Below are 12,518 nucleotides of genomic sequence, written 5' to 3'. Positions count from 1 at the left end.
GAAAAGCGGTCTGGCTATGACCTGACTGAGTTCTTTGAGGACTCTCAGGTGTAAGCCATCCGGTCCTGGTGATTTATTTATGTTAAGCTGTTCTCGTCTTTTATGGACCCTGGCTTCTGTAAGCCACAAGAGTACATCCTGTGATTAGGGATGGGCCGAACACCCCCCGGTTCGGTTTGCACCAGAACATACCGAACAGGCAAAAAATTTGGCAGAACACACAAACACCATTAAAGTCTATGGGACACGAACATGAATAATCAAAATTGCTCATTTTAAAGGCTTATATGCAAGTTATTGTCATAAAAAAGTGTTTGGGGACCCGGGAGCAGTGATTTTAATAATGCTTAAAGTGAAACAATAAAAGTGAAATATCCCTTTAAATTTCATACCTGGGGGGTGTCTATAGTATGCCTGTAAAGTGGCACATGTTTCCCATGTTTAGAACAGTCCCTGCACAAAATGACATTTCTAAAGGAAAAAAAGTCATTTAAAAGTACTCGCAGCTATAATGAATTGTCGGTCCTGGCAATACAGATAAAATTCATTGAAAAAAAATGGCATGGGATCCCCCCAGTCCATTACCAGGCCCTTTGGGTCTGGTATGAATATTAAGGGGAACCCGAACCAAAATGTAAAAAAATGCGTGGAGGTCCCCCAAATTCCATACCAGGCCCTTCGGGTCTGGTATGGATTCTAAGGGGAACTCCGCGACAAAATTAAAAAAAAAAAAGGCGTGGGTGTCCCCCCAAAAATCCATACCAGACCCTTATCCAAGCACGCAACCTGGCAGGCCGCAGGAAAAGAGGGGGGACGAGAAAGCGCCCCCCCCTTTGAACCATACCAGGCCACTTGCCCTCAACATGGGGAAGGGTGCTTTGGGGTAGCCCCTCAAAGCACCTTTTCCCCATGTTGATGGGGACAAGGGCCTCATCCCCACAACCCTTGCCCGGTGGTTGTGGGTGTCTGTGGGTGGGGGGCTTATCGGAATCTGGAAGCCCCCTTTAACAAGAGGACCCCCAGATCCAGGCCCCCCCTGTTTGAATTGGTAATGGGTACATTGTACCTGTACCATTTCACAAAAAAAGTGTCAAAATGTTAAAAAACCACAAGACACACTTTGGGACAAGTCCTTTATTAAAAAATAAAAAAATAAAAATGTCCCACAAAGTCCATTCATCTTCTTCTCTCGCTCCACTGACAGACCGAAAAAGAAAAAAAAACAAAGTCGCCACCAACCCGCCTCCATGGGAGGCTCCCGACCTGCCTCCATGGGAGGCTCCCACCATATGACACCTCTTCGCTTTGACAGTTCTTATATAACTGAGGGCGGGGTCACACGTTGACGTGTGGCCCCGCCACATGGGAGTCTCCCATGAGAGGAGAAGAAGAAGATGAATGGACTTTGTGGGACATGTTTATTTTTTTATTTTTTAATAAAGGACTTGTGCCAAAGTGTGTCTTGTGGTTTTTTTAACATTTTGACACTTTTTTGTGGAAAGGATTGTGGGGATGAGGCCCTTGTGGATTTTTGGGGTAACCACCATGCCATTTTTTTTTTAATTTTGGCGCGGGGTTCCCCTTAAAATTCATACCAGACCTGAAGGGTCTGGTATGGATTTTGAGGGGGACCCTTACGCCATTAAAAAAAAAAAAAAATTGGCGCAAGGTTCCCCTTAATATCCATACCAGACCTGAAGTGGCTGGTATGGAATTTGGGGGGACCCCCACGCATTTTTTTTTAAATTTTGGTTCGGGGTTCCCCTTAATGTTTATACCAGACCCAAAGGGCCTGGTAATGGACTGGGGGATCCAATACCATTTTTTTCAATGATTTTTATCTGTATTGCCGGGACTGACAATTCATTATAGCAGCGAGTACTTTTAAATTACTTTTTTTCATTTAGAAGTGTCATTTTGTGCAGGGACTGTTCTAAACATGGGAAAAATGCACCACTTTACAGGCATACTATAGACACCCCCCCCCAGGTACGAAATTTATAGTAATATTTCACTTTTATTGTTTCACTTTAAGCATTATTAAAATCACTGCTCCCGAAAAAATGGCAGTTTTTATAACTTTTTTTTGCATTGATACATGTCCCCTGGGGCAGGACCCGGGTCCCCAAATACTTTTTATGACAATAACTTGCATATAAGCCTTTAAAATGAACACTTTTGATTTTTCATGTTAGTGTCCCATAGACTTTAACGGTGGTCCGGCGGCTTCCGAGCTTGCATCGAACACCTCATATTGTTCAGTGTTCTGCAGAACATCCGAACAACCAAAGTTCGGCCCGAACTTATGCTCGGCCGAACCGTTCGCCCATCCCTACCTGTGATGTGTTACTAACAATACAGCCATGGTTGTTATACCCCTGCTTTTCCCATGTAAAAACTAAGGAGAAGAAAGCATTTGCCTTCTCCTTGTCATTTGTAACCATCTTCCCTTCATCATTCTTTTTGTGGCCAAAATGCGTTGACGTCACTTTTTTCTGTTAATATATTTTTAAAATTTCTTGGGATTTTTTTTACTTTCCTCAGCAATCAGTCTCTCATAGTCTTTCTTTGTTGCCCTGATTGTGTTCTTACACTTCTTATTGCATTCCTTATATTATTATTTATTATTATTATTGTTATACAGGATTTAAATAGCGCAAACAGTTTGCACAGTGCTTTACAACATGAGGGCAGACAGTACAGTTACAATACAATTCAATACAGGAGAAAACAGAGGGCCCTGCTAGTTGGAGCTTTCAATCTAGAAGGGAGGGTCAAGTGATACAAAAGGTAACTGTGGGAATGAGCTAATGGAGAAAAGGAAAATACAGTTGTTAGGTGTGGGCAGGATCGGCTTCTCTGGATCGGAGGGTTTTCAGGGATATTCTAAAAGCTAACAGAGTAGGAGATAAGATACAAGTCAGATTTCAGGCATTCCCTGCTACAAAAATGTCACTTTTGATGAGATACTCCCAGTAGGAAATCACTTCTAAAGGGACGCAGTCCCTGCAATTTTCCTTATTAGAGCTTTGCAGGTGCAGCAGCTGATTAATAATTATGAAACTAATCCCATTAAATTCATTTTCCCACATGGACACAGAGAAACCCACAGGGGTTTCTTCATAATAACAAAAGGTAAGAATCTGAAACAAAGTTTGTTAAAATCCTTGCAATGAACATAGATCATCCGGGGGGGGGGGATGTTTTTTTCCTCAACAAAAGTGGGGTTACGCTTTAATTGCAAGTGTACACTGAACATACACATTAATACATAGATGTACTGTAATTACATGTTAACATTTTTTAAAAAATGCTTGTTTGGAAGGATGATTATTTTTGCTTTTTTATTCAAAGCCCTTTATGCTATATCTAATATATTATATTGATTTTCAAAATAATAATTGTTTAATATAATCTTTGTACTGTACTGTATCTAATACTATTAAATTGATGACTTTAAAGAAAACATATTTAATATATTGTTTTCCTTTACAACCGTTTGGAAAATCAATAATGTTTAGGCTATAATAAAAAGCAGGCTATTGATTGGTAATTGTCTCAAGTGAATGGCCACGTCTAACTGTGTAGTAATTGAGAAAAATATTCTGAAATTACCATGCTTAAACATGATATCTGTATCTTACTCTGCTGGTGAACAATAACCCAGCACCATTACAATGACATTAGTTCAGTGAAAAGTAATCTGTAATTTTTTTCTATAAGTTGCTGCATTTTCACATCTTTGTTAAATTTGCATTATTCAGTAAACAATGTGATGGAAAAACAATGCCATAATAATAAAAACTCACATTTTCAGCTTTGGCTTCTCCAGTAACAACAGTAATAGAGATTCCACCCCTCTGATCCATGGCCTGTTCACACCATTGTTCATAAGGTGTGATTTTGGGATTTTTTGTTGGAATCTGAATTGCTCCGAGGTCTAAAGTTCAAGCTTCTGAACACAGTAGCTCTGGAAAATTGGTCCAGAGCGAGTGAAGAAATGGCCAATTCGATACAACCCCTTGTCCAGCCCCCATTTAAAAGATTTAATGTCTAGACCAGGGATAAAGTCTGGATTGTGAAAAATATGTGCAAGGGGCTGGCACTCTGAGGTCAGTGAGGTCTCTGAGCTCATTTTGTCCCAGAGAGTCAAGGTTTGTGATAGGATGGGTAATAGTATTGGTGGGCGATCTCTGGAGGGGACCCATAATAGATAGTCTAAGGCAGAGGTATGCAATTAGCGGACCTCCAGCTGTTGCAGAACCACAACTCCCATGAGGCATAGCAAGATTCTGACATCCGTAAGCATGACACCCAGAGGCCGAGGCATGATGGGACTTGTAGTTTTGCAACAGCTGGAGGTTCACTAATTGCATATACCTGGTCTAAGGTATAGGCTGGGACTGCCTGTCTTTATTTGAACCCAGTCCGAAATAGAGTAAATGGTAGATAATTGAGCTATTCTTGCTGCTTGAAAATACCACAAAAGGCAGGGTAGGCCCAGCCCTCCCCTTGTTCTAGGCTGGAATAGGGTTTTTTGGGGGTAGCCTGTGGCCTGAATCTCCCCAGATTAATTTATTGACTTTGCTTTGGAAAGATTGTAACAGTTCTGATTTTTTTATACTTATCTTTTCATGATGTCTTTTGTTTTTGTTTGGAGGTGGGTTTTAAACAAATCTATGCTTTGCCCATTGAGGGCAAAGCAAAAGGTTTGCTTTATTTGCCTATTCCCAACAGCTTACGCTTACCTTTCTTTTGACCTCCCTGTCTCACTTTTCAGTTTCAGGAACTGAATGAAATATATGATACTTTTGAGTATTACAGAGCATGTAACTCACACCAAGTGATGGTGCTGGACCAATCATTGCTCCCACATGGGGAGTCCCTAGCCCTGTGTAAAGTCACTCCAGTGGCCCATAGCTTACACAGGACTTCTTTCTCTCCTGATGACTGAATTGAGCAATGTGCATCGGTAAAACAACGGTCCTACTCAGACATAGTTGGGTGGATTAATTGAAGAAATAGAGGCTGAATTTTCACTGAACTCAGTAGATAAAATGAGGCTGCTTTCATTTCAAATAACTAATCATATGCTAGCAAAAATCCAGAGTTTTTAACATTTTCCTCACACATCATTAATTATTCAAAGTGAACTCAGGTTCACATTATTTACTATCATTCAGTGAGCAGACAATTCATCTAGAAAACCAAGCACAAAATGTATAGTATCAACTTATACAGCATCTTAAATTATGACAAATAACACCACTATACTCTAGATGAAAATCAAAACAGCTGTATGTGTTTTAAGCATAAAGACAGAATACTCTAAGCCACCTAAAAATTCTTAAATCTGCACAATATTGGAAAACTGTTTAAAAAAAAAGTTTTTCATGCTTCAGAAAGGCTAATATTTCTGGTTCATTCCGTTTTTTTTTTTCCTTGTTCATATGTCGATGTTGCTTACCCATAACTTGTTTGTAAATCATTATAGTAAATTTGCAGTGACATTGAAATTTTCCAGCCAAAGGCATTTTATCAGATGCTACCATTTTGCCTGAAAGATGCCCTCTGTGATTGGCTCAGTGCTACAAAGTCAACTTAATTTAGAACAAATTTAGACTATCCAGGCAATGTAAGAAGCAGCCAAAGGAAACAGATTAGTCTTTGAATAACCCCTTATCTAACATGCTTGGCTTTCATCTGTCTATAGCAATTAAAACGTATGAGATTAGTATGTAACAGTCAGTCATAATGTGACAGCTCAGTGAATAAGATGAACATTACTCAAATAAATGGAATTTTACAATGACTGCAAAATTAAAAAACTAAAAACATTTTTAGTGGGGATGAAATCTAAAAACAAGAAATAATTTAACAACTGTTTGTTCAGTTTAATTCTTTCATGTCCAAGGATAATTGAAACCACTGTCTTAATTTTGCAGTTTTATTTCAGTTGTGTATGTGTTAACTGGATCTGTTTTTGTATACCAAAATTATTTTTACATGCAGTAATTTGTTTTAATGAATACAACAATTTTCACCAAAAAAACTTAAAAAAATCATGTTTATTGTGTTAAGGGCCATGCTCACATGAACGCTTGAAAGATGTGCTTGTATTATTATAATATATATATATATATATATATATAATTATTATTATAAGTATTGAGTGAAATAATTCAGTACATACTCCCTCATTCTCTTCCTATAGATTCAATCCACGCTGTCACTGACTAAACATTGCATGCTGCTTTCTGGTCCACCTGCCATTGATCTTAATTGCTTTCCTAAGATTCATCCCTACCAGAAGAGCACTTGCAGCCCAGGCAGAATGCAGCCTAGATGATACCCAGTTGGGTAATCCTAAACCACCTCTAAATGTATTGAGGTAAAGTGTGCAAGGTTTAGTGCTACCCCAAATAAAGGACATAACTCTACGTTGAGTGAGTCTTAGAAAATAAGATGGTAGTGATATAGGAAATACCCTAAATAAGTATAACAATTTTGGCAGTATTGACATCTTTATAGCATTAATCCTTCCCAACCATGACAATGGAAGAGAAGCCCATTGCTTCATAAAGCCAGAAGTTTGTTTCAAGAGAGGCAGACAATTGGCCGTAAAAAGATCCTTAAGGGATATTGTGAGCTGTACTCCTAAGTATGGGAGTTGTTTTGAAACCCAGTTAAAAGGTAAGGAAATTTGTGCAAGTTGAAGTTCTGATTGTGATAATGAAATATTTAATGCATTTGATTTTGTTGGGTTAATATGTAGTCCTGAGATATGGGCAAAATTACCTAATGTATTGAGTAGGTTAGGGATAGGGATAGGATATCATCTGCAAAGAGGCATAATTTATGCTGGTGACCACCTAATTCGATACCTTTAATGTCAGGATTAGTTCTAATTAGTTGTGCAAGGGCAGTGGTTCTCAACTCCTGTCCTCAGGACCCACTAACAGGCCAGGTTTGCAAGATAACTGAAATACATCACAGGTGATATAATTTGCTGCTCAGTGATTGCAGTATTCTAGTCTGCATCTCCCCAAGGTAATAGTTAAAATCTGTCCTGTTAGTTGGTCCTGAGGACAGGAGTTGACAACCACTGTGCTAGGGGTTCTATTAATAAGGCAAAAATTAACGGGGAGAGGGGACAACCTTGTTTAGTGCATCATCTGATATCAAACATTGTTGATTTGTAACCAGCATATTTATATGCTCCAAAATTATTATATAAAGAGGAGACCCAGGTCAGAAAATGGTTTCCAAATCCCCATTTTTGAAGAATATATTCCATATATGGCCAAGTAACAGAATCAAATGCCTTCCTTATATCTAAGGATACAAGGCAAGCTGGCATATGCCTAGTTTTAGCTGCATGGATGAGTAAGAGTGCTCGCCTAATATTATCGCCTGCCTGACGCTTTGGTATAAAACTTGTTTGATCCTTATGGATGCGATAGCAGATGGTAATATTCAATCTGGTGGCCAGGATTTTAGCTAATAATTTTATATCTAAATTAAGGAGGGATATAGGACGATAGTTAGTCCAGGAAGTGGAGTCGGAATGTGGTTTGGGGATCATGGCAATGATAGAGGTAAGGGTCTCTATTCTAAATGATTGTCCTTTAAGGATCGAATTGAAGGCCTTGGTTAAGACTGGCATTAAGATATGTGGAAACTGTCTATAATATGTTGCCGAGAATCCATCCGGGCCTGGTCTCTTATGTAGTTTTAAAGATTTTATAGCATTTAAAACTTCAGTATCCATAATAGGGCATTCAAGAAGATTTTGCTGTTTTTGATCGAGATTAAGAAGCGTGATATTGGAACACAGGGTATCTGCTTTTATCTTATCGAAGTTCGGAGTAGAGGAATATCATTTAGCCAAGTTAGAATGAAAAATCTCTAGAATCTTTACTGGGTTACTAGTGTGCGCTTCTCTGGATATTTTCAATCTGATAGGTGTCTGTGTGTGTTGTGAACTCTTTAAAATCCTAGCCATGGGCATATCAGGTTTATTTGCCTTAAGTTATTGAATATGTTGGCATTTGCGTATGAATATGTTGGCATTTGCGTATGAGTTTATCTGCTGAATCAGTCAAAAAAAGATCTAGATCAAGACGGGCTTTTTCTAGTTTAGAGTTATTAGTGGCAGTCGGGGAAGATTGAAAAGTCTGGTGACAGTCATTAAAGGTAGATTCCAACTTAGCGAACAGGATTTTGCGTTCTCTTTTAAGCACAGTAGCTTGTTGTAATAATCTACCCCTAATGACAGTTTTGTGTGTTTCACATAATGTAAGAGCAGAGACATCCCCTGTAACATTGGATAGAACATAATCGGAGAGTGCTTTCTCAACCTCAATGAGAAGGATGGGTCAATATGGAGTCATTTATACACCAAGTGGTGTCATGTGATCTAGGAACTGTGGAAGCAATGGTAGTGAATACTGCACAATGGTCTGTCCACGGAAGGGGAATGATTTTGGATGAAATGATTTCTGGCAATATACTAGATGGAATAATGATATGATCTATCCATGAGAAAGAGTTATGTGGGTAGGAATAGTGAGTGAAATGTCTACTGGTAGGATTCATTTCTCGCCAAATATCTACCAAGCCATGTGTAGTGAAGTAAGTTATTGTTGAAAAGATAGGTTTATTGTACCTGTAGTTGGTCCTGAAGGAGATGTATCCAAAAACGGGAAAATAGTTGCATTAGAATCCCCACAAAGAACAACTGTACCAAACTTATGAACCTCTATAACATGAAGAAGATGAGATAAGAAAGCCGTTGGGCGTTTGTTGGGGGCGTAGTAGGATACAATTGTAATAGGATTGTCAGAAATAAAACCTGTTTGAAGTATGTATCGTCCCTCAGGGTCTGTTATTGTGATACTAGATTAAAAGGAGTGGAATGATTAAAACCAATAAGGGTTCCACGCTGTTTGACCGTGGCGGAGGTAGTATAGAATTGTGGATAAGAGGTTGAAAGAAATTTAGGGTAAACCTTATCAGTGAAATGGGTTTCCTGCAAACATATAATATGAGCTTTCTTAGTTGCAAAAGAGCATAATGCCTTGGTTCATTTATGTGGAATATTAAACCCTTGTACATTTAAGGACAGGACATTTATAGGAGCCATAAACCAACTAGGATGAACATTATATCATAACAAGCAAAGTACTTACCGAAAACCAGAACCACCAACCGGAGAGTCAAAAGGGAATAGTAAAAGACAGAAAAAGAAAAAAAAAGAAAACAATCAAACTAACCCAATATGAAAACAATGTATCAGTATATTGAAACTGAATAATAGGGTGTGGGAGAATCTAAGGGAAGTATTTAGAACTCTCTGAGAGGATCCGGGCCCAGCAGTAGACTCCCCCATGATAATAGCAGGAGTCATTAGGTTGTATGAAGGGCAGCAAGACAGGAACCGTTTAAAAGCTATCATGGAGATTTATAACTTATTTTAAAAAAGGGGAAAGTAGAGAAAAAAGAAAAAATCAAAAATTGTTATAGCTTTAAAAGAACCATGTTGCCAAACCTCATTTCAGTTATGAACATGGCCAATTTATTTAGTAACTCAGTTATGAACATGGCCAATTTATTTAGTAACTCAACCAGCACAAGGAGCTGGGAGCATGTAATGAGAGAAGGTAACTAGTTTAAACTAATATATATATATATATATATATATATATATATTGGGTGGTGAATGTTCATATCGTCCACGCTTATGAAGATTTTGATGCAAAGAGGAGATAGAGCTGGATCCTGCATCTTTATTTTGCTATGGAGATCGAGAGGCTGAACGTCTGCGAGACTGATCTTTAGGCAATGCTGCATCAGCCAAGCCCATTTCAATTAGGGCCGCCTGTAGGTCCTCTGAAGAACGACAGATATATTTAGTTTCCAGATGGGTGAATCGGAGACAAAAAGGAACCCCTTAATGGTAAGTAATTTGGTTTCGCTGAAGCACCTGCAGTTGGGGTTTGAGCGCACATCTCTTTGCCACCGTAAGTGGGGACAGATCAGTGAAGAGCTGATAGACATAGCCCTGAAAACTGAGGGATTCTCTTCCTCTGACAGCTGTTCTTTGATTCTGTAGTAGTGCAATTTAGCTATTATGTCCCTAGGAGGACCATTGGTTTTGCGTGGTGCTAAAGCTCTATGCACTCTATCCTTTTCAAGTCTGTCAATAGGAGTACCAGGTATTAATTCTTGAAAAAGCACCGTGATAGTAGCCTGCAAGTCCAGAACAGATTCAGGGATTCCCCTAATCCGCAGATTCAATCGGTGGTCCCTATTCTCTTAGTCCTCTAAGCGTGACTGTAGTGTGAGATTTTCCTCTTTAAGGGTCATAATCTCAGATACGTAATGCTGTGTATGATTATCAGTTTCATCCATTCTCAATTCCAAGTCTGCAGTTCTCTGACCCAGCTCTCTTATTTCTTTTGTTAATTTGTCTGTTATATGGTCAGAAGTCTGCTGGAGAGTTTTCTGAAGGATATGTTCAAATTTTTTACATATGTCAGGTTGTATTGCTACCTGTATGTCACCAGTAGGGATGGGCTGAACACCCCCCCGTTTGGTTCGCACCAGAACATGTGAACAGGCAAAAAATTTGTTCGAACAAGCGAACACCGTTAAAGTCTATGGGACACGAACATGAAAAATCAAAAAGTGCTAATTTTAAAGGCTTATATGCATGGTATTGTCTTAAAAAGTGTTTGGGGACCTGGGTCCTGCCCCAGGGGACATGTATCATTACAAAGAAAAGTTAAAAACGGCCGTTTTTTCAGGAGCAGTGATTTTAATAATGCTTAAAGTGAAACAATAAAAGTGTAATATTCCTATAAATTTCATACCTGGGGGGTGTCTATAGTATGCCTGTAAAGTGGCGCATGTTTCCCGTGTTTAGAACAGTCTTACAGCAAAATGACATTTCTAAAGGAAAAAAGTAATTTAAAACTACTTGCGGCTATAATGAATTGTCGGTCCGGCAATACACATAGAAGTTAATTGATAAAAAACGGCATGGGATTCCCCCACAGGGGAAGCTCAAACCAAAATTTAAAAAAAAAATGCGTGGGGGCCCCCCAAATTTCATACTAGGCCCTTCAGGGTTGGTATGGATATTAGGGGAAACCCGCGCCAAAATTTTTTTAAAAATGGCGTGGGGTCCCCACAAATATCCATACCAGACCCTTTTCCGAGCACGCAACCTGGCAGGCTGCAGGAAAAGAGGGGAGACGAGAGAGCACCCTGAACCGTACCAGGCCACATGCCCTCAACATTGGGAGGGTGCTTTGGGGTATCCCCCCCAAAGCACCTTGTCCCCATGTTGATGGGGAGAAGGGCCTCATCCCCACAACCCTTGCCCGGTGGTTGTGGAGGTCTGTGGGCGGGGGGGCTTATCGGAATCTGGAAGCCCCTTTAACAAGGGGACCCCCAGATCTCGGCCCCCCTGTGTGAATTGGTAATGGGGTACAAATGTACCCCTACCATTTCACAAAAAAAGTGTCAAAAATGTTAAAAAAGTCAATAGACGGCTTTTGACAATTCCTTTATTAATGTCTTCTTCTTTCCCCGCTTTTTCTTCCATCTTCATCTGGTCTTCCTTCGGTGTTCTTCTTCTTCCTTCATCAAGATTGTGGCCACAAAGTGATATACCTCACATACACTAATTTAATACAGAAAAACCAAAAAAAAGTTGATATTAATCCAGATGATGGTCTGAACACAGCATGGGAGGACATATGATAGAAAAACACTCACCATCTATGTATATTTCAAATATTCAAGATAAACACTGCTGAATATCCTATGGCGGATAAGGAAAAAGGAAAAAGGAAAAGCACCACTAATGGTGGTAGGGACCACAGGGTAAACATACAAGAGTACAGGTTCCTATAAAATATACAGAAAATATTTGGAGAGAAAATATCTGAATAAAAGATCAGAATATATGCTGAAATCAATAAAAGTGAGTCCAAAAAGGGGCCCACAAATACCTAGAACTGATGTCCAACACTTCTACATTCATCCAAAGCTGTTGAATGGGAGGAAATATCGTAGTCCAAGAATATCCATCGAAATGAGATCAAAAAGTAATCATCATATATCACCAATTGGTAACCAAGAGCATTTTTGCTCTTATTAGTTTTATTATTAGCATACTTATTATTAGCATATTTCATTATTAGTTTTTGGAGAGGAAGAAAGGGCTTTAAGGCATAGAGCCTTGGGACTTTAAAGGTGTCAATGTTCAGGAAATTTAATCCAGATTAAGATTTGAATTAAAAAAGAAATTTTATTATGACAATTATTTAAAAAAGCCTATTAAAAGCCACATACAGTATAAAGATTTCCAAAAGATTTGTTTATAAAATACAACAACAATTCATGATACAGATACCACTTGTTTTCTCAACATGTTTCGCTCTGTGGAGCTTCTTCAGGAACCGTGTGGTACCATTAATAAAACTGGAATTTACATAGAAAAAGAAAAA

Source organism: Aquarana catesbeiana, linkage group LG02 (genome assembly GCF_042186555.1).
Source record: "Aquarana catesbeiana isolate 2022-GZ linkage group LG02, ASM4218655v1, whole genome shotgun sequence".
NCBI classification, from domain to species: Eukaryota; Metazoa; Chordata; class Amphibia; order Anura; family Ranidae; genus Aquarana; species Aquarana catesbeiana.
Note: the sequence above shows the minus strand (reverse complement) of the source record.